Raw genomic sequence first — 15255 nt, forward strand, 5'->3', positions numbered from 1 at the left:
GCATCATCAGACTGCATTTCCCCTCACGGTCCTGTTGCTTCACTCTTGCAAGGATTAGGTATCGAGATATTATTAAAATAAATGAACACAACAGAGAGGGTACATTTCTACTTGGTTATTTGATTTGTATTTGATTTCCAAGGAAGGCCTGCTGATTCGCTAAAACGGATCGATGTGAACTTGCTTTCTTCCACAACTGCTGTTGATTTATGAGATCTCTGGAAACGTTTTCAAAGTCTGAACCAATGTTTTCTACAATGACAAACCATAAGGCTTCAAGTTTTCATGTTAGTAATGGTCAACACGGACTGAGGAGCTCCCATTATTCCCCTTTTAGTGCTATTTCAATAATAACTACAACACCAACCTCTCCCCTCATATGATCACTTAAAACCATAAGCTCCTTCACTTCCTACGAATCACCTACAGGATTAACAGGTGCTCCCTGTGGCCAAGCACTCAGCCCTCCATTTAGGCCAGCTCTTGATTTGCGAAACTGCCCATCTCATCTCTCAGTTCAACAATGCATGTATGGAAGGAGCAGGTTCCGGGCACTATGAATTGACTCTTAATGTACTGCTTCACTGTATTAAGAAATCCACCAGGAACATTGAAGGTTTGTTAATAGTGTTGAGGCCACTGCTACGTATCACAGTAGATTCTCAATACAGGTCTGTGATTAAAGGAATGAACCAATCAGTGTGTCCTTGACCACTGGATCAGAAATTAACTACACCTTCACACGATTATGGACTTAGTGCCCCAACAAACATGTAAGAATCATGGTTATCCAAGATTTGTTCCTCACACGGCAAATCATAACTTAAGCAACATAAAAGAGGTTCCCTACAGACTTCTTCCCTTCTTCCTCCTCCACCTCCACTGAAGAGTCTTGTCACTGTTTTAAGATAAATTTTATGCATAACGCATTGTCACAGTGAAGAGTGGGAGATAATATGATGTAACAACTGCCAAAAAAGACTGGCTTAACATCAGTTATAGTAAAACTAAAATATTTGGCAGATAGTCCCTAAACTCTAATGCTATTTTGTCATATTGTATCAAATCTAAGATGCTCTTTATTGGGACTCCATCACCATTTTAAGTTAATAGCAAGAAACAAAAAAAGTTGGGGTGCCTGGGTGGCTCAGTGGGTTAAGTGTCTGACTCTTGGTTTCGGCTCAGGTCACGATCTCACAGCGCGTGGGACCAAGCCCTATGTCAGGGCCTACATTGGCCTTCGCACTGACAGTGCAGAACCTGCTTGGGATTCTCTCTCTCCCTCCTTTCCTGCCCGCCCCCCACCCGCTAGCACAGGTACACGCGCGCGCACTCTCTAAATAAACTTAACAAAAAAAGAAACAAAAAAGTTGTCAATTAAATTATAAACCGTCAAATATAAAAGACAATATAGAAGGCATTCTGACTACAGAAATGTTAAATACGCCTTACAAGTGATCAAATACAGTATGCCAAAATAAAACCACTGCATATAATTACTCGGGGATATTTCTCAAAATTCACTCATTTATAGAAGCAGATATATATTATTAATGCATAACCATTCAAATGAGGATGAGAGGTAGAAAGAAGTTTCCATTATCAGTAAAGCCACTCTGAAAAATTTCTGGGCCAAGTAACTTCTGCTGTCCTTTACACAAAATATCACTAACTTGGATGAAGGAACCCCTGTGATCTCTACGTAGATTTATGGCAACCTTCAAATGGGATGAAAATACTGTTTAGATTCCTAACTTTTCTTAAAACAATGTCAAGCCTACCTACTCATCTGCCACACAAAAGATAAAGATCCTCCCTAAATCAATATAATACGTGCAGCCTTCTACAGCTTTGCTTAGACCATATTCTTCAATTTGTCTCCCAGCCAATTTCTATAAAAATATCAGCTAAAAAAAAAAATGATACTTAAGGAAAAGAATAATTTCTCAATCTGCTGTCCTCTGATGTACACCCTTGTTATCTTATGGAACTTATTCTTGCTATGATAACCCATATTCTCTTAATTGCCAAATCCAATGATCTATTTATGTCTTCCTGCTCTGGAACTGACAACATCAGCTATTGGCCCCCTTCTTGAACGTGTTCTTTGCCGTTGGTAATACAGCTCTCTCTTCTGATTTTCTAGCTAACTCTCTGGATATTCCTTCTCAGTTTCTACCTTGGCTTTAAACCAACTTTCCACTTAGTGAGCATTAATTATTTTCAAGTCACTGTGTTGAGCACTAGGAAGAGAAAAAGATGGCATACAGATATAAAGAAATCATATGAAAAAAATTAAAAGACTAAGACACAAGGCAAAAAGGGAAAAGGACACAGACAATTAAAATGAGAGGACTACAAATGAACACAGTTTATGAAAACATGCCACATTATAATAATCAATAAAGTAGAGATAAACACGTAAATGAGGCAATTTAGCATATCCAGAAATAGCATTGTCAATGGAAGTGTTGTGAGATAAGTATCTTTATACGCTCGTGGTTGGGATGTAAGCAGACAGCAACTCTTCACAGGGCAACCGGAAATAGATACTATGATAATTTTTAAAGCACCACAGTTTCTCTTCTAGAAATTTCCTTTAAAAAAAAAGGAAATGTGTAAATCTTCTACATAAGGATATTCTCTGTAGCAGTGTATACAATGACAAAAATGTGAACACAGGCTTCCTACCATGTTGAAAAATATTAGATTTCTCATCTAATCCTGTATCAAAATAAACTTCTGATGTAACTAATAGTTAAACATAATATATTAAACTAATAATTAAAAAACTAGAAAAGTAGAATAGAAAGTCCATGGGGCCAGACTTACCCTCTTGCCCTACACAACTTGGCAGAAATGCATACAACAAAAAAATGACAATTACGAAAAATATGTAACAGAATTCTTTTTAGATACTGGACAAGAGGCAGCACAGGACCAAGATCCTTCTGAAAAGGGAAACAAATGAGTCCTAAAGCCACCCATCTTCTGTCCAAGGGTGCTGGGTGGAAGGAACATCACTGGCAGGAAAGGAGATCCCAAGCATGATTCAAGGTCTCACCACCGGAGAATGAGAGTAGATTTTGAGGAGGGTGAGGTAGATGGCATTTGCTGAAGAGAACACCAGTGAGCAAGAAGCCACACAAAATCCACATCGTTTAGTATGCCACAGAGTAGTGAGCAATGTAGTATGTGAGGTTAAACTCTAGGAAAACCAGCAGAGTAGGAATGGAGATCTGTATGCCAAATAATTCCCAGAGGTCACTCCGAGCTGACAGACATTCAATTTCTACGCAGTCAAAACAGTGTCATTAGTGAATAGCCAGGCATTCAGTAGGTATTTCAAAAAAGTCAAAGTACAAGCTAAACCTACATTATCAAGGTTAACAAATATGAAGAAGGCAACAAAATGCAGACATTCATGTAAAATTCCAACGATCTAGTATGCAAGCAGTAATTACTAGACATAAGAAGATGCAGGAGATAAGACCCATAACCAAGAGAAAAATCAGTCATTAGACACAGACCTTAAAAATAGCAGGGGTGGTGGATTTAATAGACTGACTTTAAAACAGTACATGAGATAAAGGGAAATAGAAATAGAAATAAATGGGACTTCTAGAGATAAAGTGTACAGTATCTGAAAAATTTCAGTAGATGGGATTAACAACAAATTAGACACTGCAAGAGAAGAAAAGCAATGAGTATCAAGTCACAATAAAAGAAACTATGCAAATTGTAACTTAAAAAAAAAAAGAGCCTTAGTGACGGGTTGACAGCATCAAGGAAGCTAACATATGCGTAATGGCAGTTCCTGAAAAAGGGAGGGAGACACCTGCAAAATGATGCCCCAGATTCTCCAAACTTGGATAAAAATGATAAATGCATACATCTGTGTATCTCAATGAACCTCAACATGATGAAAACTCACAAACATGCATGAACTACTGGAACGTAGGAAGTCAGAGCACATTCAAATCACCAAAAAACTGGTGACAGAAAAGCTTTTAAAAATTCTGAGGTTGGGGAAACATAACATACAGAAGAACAAATAGGAGAATAATCCTAGATTTTTCAGAGGCTACGTAAGCAAAAAGGCAATGGAGCAATATGGCCAAATGGCTAAATGAAAAACAAAAAGGCATTTTAAAATTCTGTATCCAGTAGGAAAATCCAAATAGTAAGGAGCAGCATATGTAAGAAAAAGGCTGAGGCCAGGGAAAGAGACCCTGGAAAAGATGAGGTGAAACGATCCCAGGTTCACACAGAGCCCAAAGTGCTTTGCATCCTTGCCAGGCAGGATGGAAAGGCCTCCTAAGAAATGTGGCACCCAGGACAGTGGGTGAGGTTCCTGCCTGGGCAGTGCGGCAATACCAGTGTCACAGCAAAGGCTAGTGTGGCCAGTCTACGGTTAAACGCAAGCCTGGAAATGATCACCTTTTATAAGTAAGAACAACATCATCCAATGAAAAATTATCAGGCACAAAAAGAACTAGGAAAATATAACCCATTACTAGGAGAAAAATGTGTCACTCAGAAATTGACACAAATGACAGAGATAGAAGAATACTATGATAAAATAACTATTAAGATATAGTCTAAAAGTTCAAAAGGTAGAGAGAGAAGCATAAGGACATAAATGGGAGATATGAAAAGTCCCAAATTAAACTTCAAGAGATGAAGTCTGAGATGTCCTAGATGAAAAACAAAAAACTGATTTAATTAACAGCATGCTAGACGCTGGAGAAAAAAATGGTAACAGACTTTAAGACACAGGAAACAGATCTAAAGTTAAAGATATAAAAAAATAATGAAAAAGATGAACAGAGCATTGATAAACCGTGGGATGATATCCCGCAGTCTAACATATGTATAAGTGCATTCTGAGGATCGGATGAGAGAAATGAATGAACAGAAAAAAAATACTTGAATAATGTCCAAAAAGTTTTCAAATCTGATGAAACTATAAGCCTGCAGATTCACAAAGACTTAAAAGAAAACCCAACTGAAAGAAATGTAAAGAGGGGTGCTTGGGTGGCTCAGTTGGTTAAATATCTGACTCTTGATTTTGGCTCAGATCTTGATCTCCTTGTTTGTGAATTCAAGCTCCGCATTGGGATCTGTGTTGACAATGCAGAGCCTGACTGGGATTCTATCTCACCCTCTCTGTCTGCCTCTCCTCTGCTCATGCTCTCTTTCTCTCTCAAAATAAGTAAATAAACAAACAGGGAAACAAAGAAATGTAAAGAAAATCCTATAAGGCACATCATAATTAAATAGCTGAAAGCAAGGCATAAAAGAAAAGTTTAATAGGACAGGGGTGGTGGTAAAGAGACATGTTAAGGGGCACCTGGGTGGCTCGGTTGGGCATCTGACTTCCGCTCAGGTCATGATCTCACAGTTCATGAGTTTGAGCCCCATGTCAGGCTCTGTGCTGACAGCTCAGAGCCTGGAGCCTGCTTCGGATTCTGTGTCTCCCTCTCTCTCTCTGTCCCTCCCCCACTCACATTTCGTCTCTCTCAAAAATAAACATTAAAAACAATTTTTAAAAATTCAAAAATAAAAGAGACCTGTTAAGCACAGGGACCAAAGAATGAGTGCACACTCCTTGTCAGAAACTGTGTAGGGGCGCCTGGGTGGCTCAGTCGGTTAAGCGTCCGACTTCGGCTTAGGTCATGATCTCACGGTTCGTGGGTTCGAGCCTCACATTGAGCCCACATCGGGCTCTGTGCTCACAGCTCAGAGCCTGGAGACTGCTTCGGATTCTGTGTCTCCCTCTCTTTCTGTTCTTCCCCTGCTCTCACTCTGTCTCTCTCTCTCTCACTCTCTCAAAAATAAATAAAGATTTAAAAAAAAAAAAAAAACTCTGCAAACCAGGAGAAAGTGGAGAGGCACCTTGATAGTAAGTAAATATAGAACAGGCAAACTAGAATTTTATACACAGCTAAAGTATCTTTTCAAAAATGACAGTAAAATAGAGCCTTTTGGGGACATGCAAAAGGTTAGAGAAATGAGCCCCAGAAACACTACACTATAAATGTTCAAGGTAAATGCTTCAGGCTGAAGCAAAATGGTACCTGATGGAAAACTGGATCTACACAAGGTAAAGAAGAGACTGTAAATCATAACTTTGTGGGTAAATACATGTTGATTTTTCTTGTGTTATTAATCTTTTTAAAAGACAGTTCTGGTTTAAAACAAAAATAACAATGCATAGTGGCATTTATGGCATATATAAAGGTAAAATGTATTAACAGTAGCATAAAAGCCTGAAGGGGGGAAATGAAGGTGTTCAGGTCAAAGGGTCTTATGGTATGTGAAATGGTACAACCTAACTTGAAAATAAAATGGGGTAAGCATGAGTCTGTATTTAAAACCTAATCCCCAAAAATGCAGTTCCCCCAAAACTTGCAAATAAAATATTAGTGAATACTACCAAACTCTTAAAGAAGAGATCATAACAATTTCATGCAAATACTTGCAGAAAATAAGAGGAGGAAATACTTCTCAACACATTACACAAGGCCAGCATTACCTTAATACAAAACCAAAGCTACTACATGAAAGGTATCAATATTCCTCATAATCACAGATGTAAAAAGTCTTAACAAACTTTACCAAATCATATCCAACAAAGGCTGACAATACAACATGACTAGTGATGGTTAATTCCAAGAATGAAAGATTGGTTTAACATTTGAAACCAATGTAATTCACCGTATTAACAGACTAAAAAAGGGAAAACCATATGATCATCTCAAGCAATGCAGAAGAAGTTTTAAGAAAACTTGATGGCCACTGATACTAAAATCTCTTAACAAAGCAGGAACAGGAGAGAAGTTCTTCAACCTGATAAAAGGCATTTAAAAATGTATAGCTATTATCACACTTAGTAATGACAGACTAAATCTCTTTTCCCTCTGAGAGTGGGAACAAGGATGTTCACTTCTTTTATTTGGCATTGTGCAGGAGTTCTTAGCCAGGTGAAATAAGGCATAGATAGACAGACAGACAGACAGACAGACAAATATATGAATGTCATTCAGATTGGAAAGGAAGTAAAACTGCCTTTATTCACAGGCAGTAAGCCTGTCTCCAAAGACATTCCAAAGAAATTTACCAAAAAAATTATAAAACAATAAGTGAGCTTCAGAAACCCATGGGATACAAGGTCAATACACAAAAGCTCAAATGTATTATATGCTAGCAATTAACAACTGGCAATGAAAAAAACCAGTAGAAATATGTAAGGGAAAAATTGGTAACAGTCGTGCAAGACTTACACAGTGAAAATTACAAAATGTGTCAGTAGAAATTAGAGAAGACAAAAATAAACAGATACACTGAGCACATAGATCACAACACTAATATTGTTGACATGTCAGTTTTCCCCAAAATGATCTACAGACTCAAAGCAAATGCATCATAGTCCCAGCAGGCTTTCTCTGTAAAGATTAAGAAGCTGATACTGGATTGATATGGAAATGTACAGGACCTAAAAGGGCCACAACAATTCTGAGAAACAACAGTATTCTTCCTAATTTTAAGACATACTTTAAAGCTACCATAATCAAGACAATATGGTATCAGTGTAAAGAACGCCACATCAACTTATAGAACACAGTGGAGAGTCCAGAAACATACAAATACGTGACAAATTGATTTCTGACAAAAGTGTTAAGGTCATTCAATGGGGCAGAGTACAGTACTTCCAATAAAAGATGCTGGAATAACTGGATATCCATATGGGAAAAAAAAAGGAACACCAGTCCTTACCTTTTCATATGCATAAAAATCAATTTAAAATAGGTCATAGATCTAAATGTAGCAGATACAACTATAAAGTTCTAGAAGAAAATATTTATGATTTAGGGTAGACAAAGACTTCTTGGATAGCAGACCAAAACAATAAAAACCAGAAAAGACAAGAATTGATAAATTGAGACTTCAAAACTAAAAACTGTTGTCAAAAAATATCAGTGAGATGATGAAAAGACAAGGTAGAGTATGGGGGAAATAATTTTGATGCATATATTTGGCAAACTACTTGTAACCAGAACATATGAAGAACTCTTATAATAACAATGAGAAAATAATCCAATTAATAAATTAGGCAAAGTATTTGGACAGGTCACAAGAAATGAATAGCCAAGAAGTGTGTGAAAAGATATTTAACATCATTTTAATCATCAGAGAAATGCACTTTAAAACCACAATAATACACATCTATATTCTGACTAGAATAACTAAATTAAAGAGATTGACCCCACCAAGTGTTGTGGAGTAACGAGAATTCTCACTACATTGCTATCAGAAATGTCAAATGACACTACTTTAGAAAACAATTCTGGACTTTTTTAATAAAACATAAACGTATGTTTACCACAAACTCAGCAATGATACTCCTCAGTGTTTACCTAAGAGAAAAGAAAACCTGTACATGAATGTGTGTATCAGCCTTTTTATTAGGAAATAACTGCAGTCAGCCCAAATGTACACCAAGAGCAGGGCAGATCTTCGTCTAGCCACGCAATCCATCACGACTCAGCAAGAGAAGGAACAAGCTATTGAGAAGTGCCACGAAAAGAATAAACTCAAAAACCTTAGGCTGAGGAAAAGAAACACACAGAGCAGTATATATTATATGATTCAATTTCAAAGAAACTTTAGGAAAGGTAAATCAAATCTTCAGTGTCACAAAGCAGGTCAGTGGTTGCCTAGGGCCTAGTGTGGGTGCAGGACGGGGTGACAGATGGCATGTCAGAACTTTTTGAGGCAACAGAAATATTCCACATCTTTATTATAATGGGGACTCCATGCATGTAATGTTTGTCAAGACTCACGTAGTGTGTATTTAAAGGGAGCACATTTTATTGCATGTAGATTATACCCAAGCAAAGTTGATTAAGTTAAGGAAATAATCTAAATGTCCCAAAATTTGAAGGATTTGATAAATTATAGTATATCTACATAATTAATCAGTAGACAATTAGCATATATTTTAGAATACTAAATAAAATGGAAAACGTGTACAGTATAAAAACAGGAAAATATATTAACATGGTAAGAGCAATTATTGCTAGGCGGTGAGATTTAGAGTGGTTTTCATCTTTTGTTTTTTACCTTGAAAATCACTTATAATTATTTGTTTGATATGAATTCCCCAAACACTATGATTTCCATAAATACAGAGGCCATCTGTCTTGTTCATGTCATATACCAAGTACACAGTGACTAGCTTCTAGCAAGCAGTCAATAAATTTATTTTACAACTGTATTAAAATAACTACTTTTTTGGCTTTTTGATGTTCTGCAATGGACATGCAGTTGTTACACTGTAATCAGAAAGAAACTTTGCAAAGCTTTCAAATACATGTACTGTTAACCCTCATGGCTAATTTAATGCTGTATTAGTTTTGTTTTCCTGGAAGAAGCACAGGGAAAAGCACAGGAAAAGACCATGCAAGTACTCTAGAGCCTTGAATCTTCAGAGCCAAACCTAATACGTAGCACATAATATGTGCTCAATAAATATGTAAAGAATAAAGGGAAATTCAAAAATACTTTCCAAATAATTATCTATAGGGAAAATAAGGTTTACACTTCTCAAGATATTTTTATTAGAAGCATAAGAAAATCATATAAAATAATTGAATATTCTTGTTTTTGTTCAAAAACAACGAGTTACTTGCTACTCAAGCAAAAAACATAGAAAGTTTAGAAATTTAAGTTCCTTTAAGGGAACGACTACCTGTCTTTTGTGTGCTGTACTTAGTCAAGCTGTTAGGAAGACACTAATGTAAACAGGTGATCTTAACCTACTAAATAAGACTATTTCTTCACAAAACCGGTAATGTTTATTTTGAAAATAAACTGCTATATCTTGCAAAACAGTTATATTCTTTTTCTTAACTGAAGTGTAATTGACGTACAATGTCCCACTAGTTTCAGGAGTACATCATAAGGACAGTGATTTGACATTTTTATATATTATGAAGTGATCCCCACAATGTCCAGTTATGATCTGTCACCATACAAAGTTATTATAGTATTACTGACCATATCACCTATGCTGTATGTCACATCCCCGTGACTAATCTATTTTATAACTAAAAGTTTGTACACCTTAGTCCCCTACACCTATTTCACCCCGCCCTCCCCCTGTGGTAACCAAGTTTATTTCCTGTATCTATGAGTCTATTTGTTTTATTTGTTCATTTGCTTTGTTTTCTAGATTCCATATACGAGTGAAATCTTATGGTATCTGTTTCTCTGATTCATTTCACTTAGCGTAATACCCTCTAGGTCCATCCATGTTGTCATGAACAGCAAGATTTCACTGTTTTTTATGGATGAGTAATAGTCCATCGTAAATGTATGTTTGTGTATGTATACATTATGTACACACAAAGTAATAAAAGTTATAGATAGAGAGATAAATCATCTTCTTTATCCATTCATCTATCAGCAGTCACTAAGGTTGCTTTCAAATATCCTGGCTACTGTAAATCATGCTGCAATGAGCATAGAGGTGCATATATCTTTTCAAATTAGTTTTCATTTACTTTGAATAAAGACCCAGAAGTGGAGTTTGCTGGGTCATATGGTAGTTCTATTTTTAATTTTTTGAGAAACGTCCATGCTGTTTTCCATGGTCACTGCACCAATTTGCATTCCCATCAACAGTGTTCCAGGGCTCCCTTCCCACTACGTTGTCACCAACACTGTTATTTTTCGTCTTTTTGTTAAGAGCCAATCGGATGAGTGTGAGTGAGGTGATATCCCATCATGGTTGTGATTTGCACTTTTTGATGATGAGTGATGTTGAGCATATTTTCATGTGTCTATTGGCCATTTATATGTCTTCTTTGAAAAAAGTCTATTCAAGCCCTCTGCCCATTATGTAACAGAATTGTTTTTTAAAATATTAAGTTGTGTAAGTTTTTCATATATTTTAGATATTAAATCCTTATTGGATGGGGTACCTGGGTGGCTCAGTCAGTTGAGCATCTGACTTCAGCTCAGGTCATGATCTCACAGTTCATGAGTTCCAGCCCCACATCAGGCTCTGTGCTGACAGCTCAGAGCCTGGAGCCTGCTTTGGATTCTGTGTTTCCCTCTCTCTGTTCCTCCCCTACTTGTGCTCTCTCTCTCTCAAAAACAAATAAACATTAAAAAAAATTTAAATCCTTATTGGATGTATTTAGAAATATCTTCTTCCATTCAGTAGGTTACCTTTTAGCTTTGTTGATCGTTTCCTTCACTGCAAAAATTTAGTCCTAATGGAATTTTTCAAAAACAACAACAAAAAACCTGGACTTTAAAAAGTTCCTAACAATTATCATTGCAGTCTAAGATTTACAACCCAACTTTTTTTCTTGCAAATACTATCTTTACAACTTTCAGTCATTCCTTTGTAATAGTAAAAAAAAAAAACAAAAAAAAACCAAAAAAAAAAACAAAAAAACTTAACTCCAGAGTAACAAAATATGTTCAATTTCAATGACTACATTCACTGCCATAATATCTGTTGAAGCTGAAACTTAAATATCCTAAAGACAGTAAGTAAGTAAGCAACAAGAAATGCCAATCTGTGCGATGTGCGGATTAACACCTCCCCTGGGTTTACGAAAAGACAAGATGAAAAGAATGGCTCTGGCCCACCTGCAGGGAAACTACTGGATGACTGACGCTGTCTTAAGTCTGTTTAGGCTGCCTTAACAAAATGCCACAGACTGGGGGTCGCTTGTAAACAAGAGAAATTTATTCTCACAGTTCTGATGAGTCCAAGATCAAGGCACTGGCAGACTGGGGGTCAGGTGAGAACTTCCGCTGTATCCTCACATGGTGGGAGGGGCGAGGAAACTCTCTGGAGTCTCTTTTATGAGTACACTAATCCCACTCATGAGGGTTCCATGCTCATGACTAATCACCTTCCAAAGACCCCACCTCCTAATATCATCACCTTGGGGGCTAGGTTTCAACACATGAGTTCTGTGGTGAGGGGGACACAAATACTCAGTCCACAGCAAATACTACATATAAAACCGGAACAGTATTAATTACATTATAAAACAAACACCTGAATACTTAGTATTCAAGTACTTTGAATGGAAGGATACTCTGAATGCAAGCATTCTTACATTTAACAGGCAATTCATAGAATTATCTTCTAGACTGTGTCTACCCTCTTCACAGGCTAACTCCAGAGTCTGCATTAGTTTTCAAGGAAAGTTCTTTCAGAAACGATTGTGATATAGACAGAAGAACAAAAAATGCTGTATTTTAATAGCCTAGTTAAATTAAAATTTCTTGAAATACAAATTAAACCTTTATGATGTTACAAAAAAAATGAAAGGGATCTAAGGTCAAAGTTGCTGGACACTGAAACACTTGGTTGGTGGCAGCCGTGTTAGCCATAAATTATCAGTTAAATGCCTCAAGCCCTACAGCCTCTACCTCTTGGCCTCTTCTTACAAGTAGGAAAATATATGAATTCTAGATCACCAAGTAGGTGCCTGATATCTGAAAAAATAGCCTGTCAACTGGCAATTTTTAAATTTTTTAAAATGCTTATTTACTTTTGGGAGAGACAGAGTGTGAGTGGGGGAGGGGCAGAAGGAGACACAGAATCCAAAGCCGGCTCCAGACTCTGAGCTGTCAGCACAGAGTCTGACACGGAGCTCGAACCCACGAACTGTGAGATCATTATCTGAGCCGAAGTCAGATGCTCAACCAACTGAGCCATCCAAGTGCTCCTAAATGGGCAAGTTTTAAAGAAGTAATGCAAGACAAGTTAAGAAAATTTTCTGTGATTAAAAGTCAAATAATGAAAATACTTAATGCGAAAAGTACAAAAAATAATTTCCTTTTAGGGATGCCTGTGTGGCTCAGCTGGTTGAGTGTCTGACTCTTAATTTCGGCTCAGGTCACCATCCCAGGGTTGTGGGATCGAGCCCCATGTTGGGCTCCACACTGAGCACTGAGCCTGCTTGAGATTCTCTCTCTCTCCCTCTCCACCCCCACCTCTTGCTTATGCCCTCTTTCTCTAAAACAAGTTTTAAAAAATTAATAATTCCTTTAAAAAATAATTTTAAATTCCCAATATACTATTACAATTTAAATAATTTATATGAAAATATTTTATTGAAACTACATTAACAAGATAAAGAAGAGATTGCTCAGTTCTACCACATTAAATATTAACAGGTTCTTCATTTGGAAAATAAAATATACTTTTAAAAAGGTGAATGTTCCCAAGGTCATTATTTTAAAATATTTGTATTTATTAGGATATATGTGAAATATCTGGGCTATTTATGAAACATATCTAATACCAATACAATAAAAATAATAAACATTATCATTTTGAGCACTCAGGCAAGTGCATTCTAACAATCATAAAAGCTACATAATGTCATCTCCATATTACAGATGATTAAATATAGTAAGTTGAAGTGACTATTCCCATATTATCACATTAGGCATTATTTTCGAATACCTCTACTTGCTGGGCACTGTACTAAGTGACTTACATGCATAATCCTCAAAACGCCCCTTATAAAATAGGTAGATTCTTATCTGCATCACAGAAATGAGAAAACTAAGGCTTAGAGATGGCATAAAATTCACCTAGCGTCCCATAGCTATTAAGTGGAAGGGCTGAGTTCAAACTTAGGTCATCTGTCTCTAAGGCATAGCATCTATTTATTACACTAAAACTACAGTTTCTATGAATTTGAGACAGTCAATGTATAAAGTATTCCATTAAGAAGAAATCTCACTCATGAGTCTCCTTCATAATTGCATAGTATGAACTGCATAGGACAAAGAACTTACTACAGAGTGCAGCTTCTCAAGGTGCAGAATGAGAAGACGACAGCCACCCATCTGTGCTGAAAGATCAGTGCATAGCTATGTGCTGCAGTCGCATCTCAGAGCTGCTCTCTTCACAGCCTCCGTGCGTGCAGCTCCTTCCCCGGTACCTGCTTCCCCATCCTTTTTGCAGTCAAGTCTCAAGTCTAAGTGCAACTTCCTCAAGCCAGGTAACTCAATTTATAGGAAGTAGGTTCTCCATTCCCTCTCATAGCATCTGTTCGGTGCTATTACAATACATTTGTTGGGTTTATTTTATGACTGTTTTACTCACCCCAGTGCACCCTAAGACTGGAACACAATAATCACTCAATAAATATTTTTCTTTTTCTTTCTTTCTTTCTTTCTTTTTCTTTCTTTCTTTCTTTCTTCTAACGTTTATTCATTTTTGAGAAAGAACACAAGCTAGGGAGGGGCAGAGAGAGGGAGACAAAGAATCCTAAGCAGGCTCCAGGCTCTGGGCTGTCAGCACAGAGCCCAACGCAGGGTTGAACGCATGAACTGTGAGATCGTGACCTGAGCAGAGGTTAGATGCTTAACTAACTGAGCCACCCAGGCACCTCTAAATATTTCTGAATGAATAAACAAATCTTATTTGGAAAACATACACCTTTAAATAGTCCACTGGTCAAAGAAAACATGACTTGATAAATTAGTAAATTTGGGAAAAGAATAAGAGACATTAAAACCATGTAAAAACCTATATAAGATTAAAAATATGCTATAAATATTCATATAACATATAACATAAAATTGGTTTCTACAGGGAAGTTTATACATGAAATACTTCGATCAGAAAAGAAAAAAGGCTTAAATAAATGCTGTAAGTTTCCACATTAGAAACAAGGATAAGAAAAGCAAATTAAACCCACAGTAACCAGAACGAAGGAAATAATAAAGAGCAAAAGTCAATGAAATGGATAACCCAAAATAAGAGAAAAAAATCAATAAAAACTACAGCTTAAAATATCAATAAAAATTATTAACTTTTAGGAAAAATGATCAGAAATAAAGAGAGAAGACACAAGTTGAAATATTAAAAGAGAGACACGAACCACTGCTCCCAGACACTGATGCAATACCAGGGAACATTAACAATATTAAGCAGGGGCGCCTGGGTGGCTCAGTCAGTTAAGCATCTGACTTCGGCTCAGGTCATGATCTCACAGTCTGTGAGTTTCAGCCCCGCATTGGGTTATGTGCTGACAACTCAGAGCCTGAAGCCTGCTTCAGATTCTGTGTTCCTCTCTCGTTCTGCCATTCCCCCGCTCATGCTCTCTCTCTCAAGAATAAATAAACATCAAAAAAAATTTTTTTTAAAGAAAACAGTATTAAGCAAATACACTTAAAAATTTAGATGAAAGGAATAAATTCTTG

At 36.8% G+C, this 15255-nt stretch overlaps 1 protein-coding gene across 5 annotated transcripts in view; it reads right to left on the reverse strand.

Annotated features, from left to right (window-relative positions):
• Positions 1 to 15255, reverse strand: part of AKT3 (AKT serine/threonine kinase 3) — a 305975-nt gene that overhangs the window by 66911 nt on the left and 223809 nt on the right. The window lies entirely within an intron of this gene.

Source organism: Panthera pardus, unplaced genomic scaffold (genome assembly GCF_024362965.1).
Source record: "Panthera pardus isolate Hobbes unplaced genomic scaffold, ASM2436296v1 HiC_scaffold_21, whole genome shotgun sequence".
NCBI classification, from domain to species: Eukaryota; Metazoa; Chordata; class Mammalia; order Carnivora; family Felidae; genus Panthera; species Panthera pardus.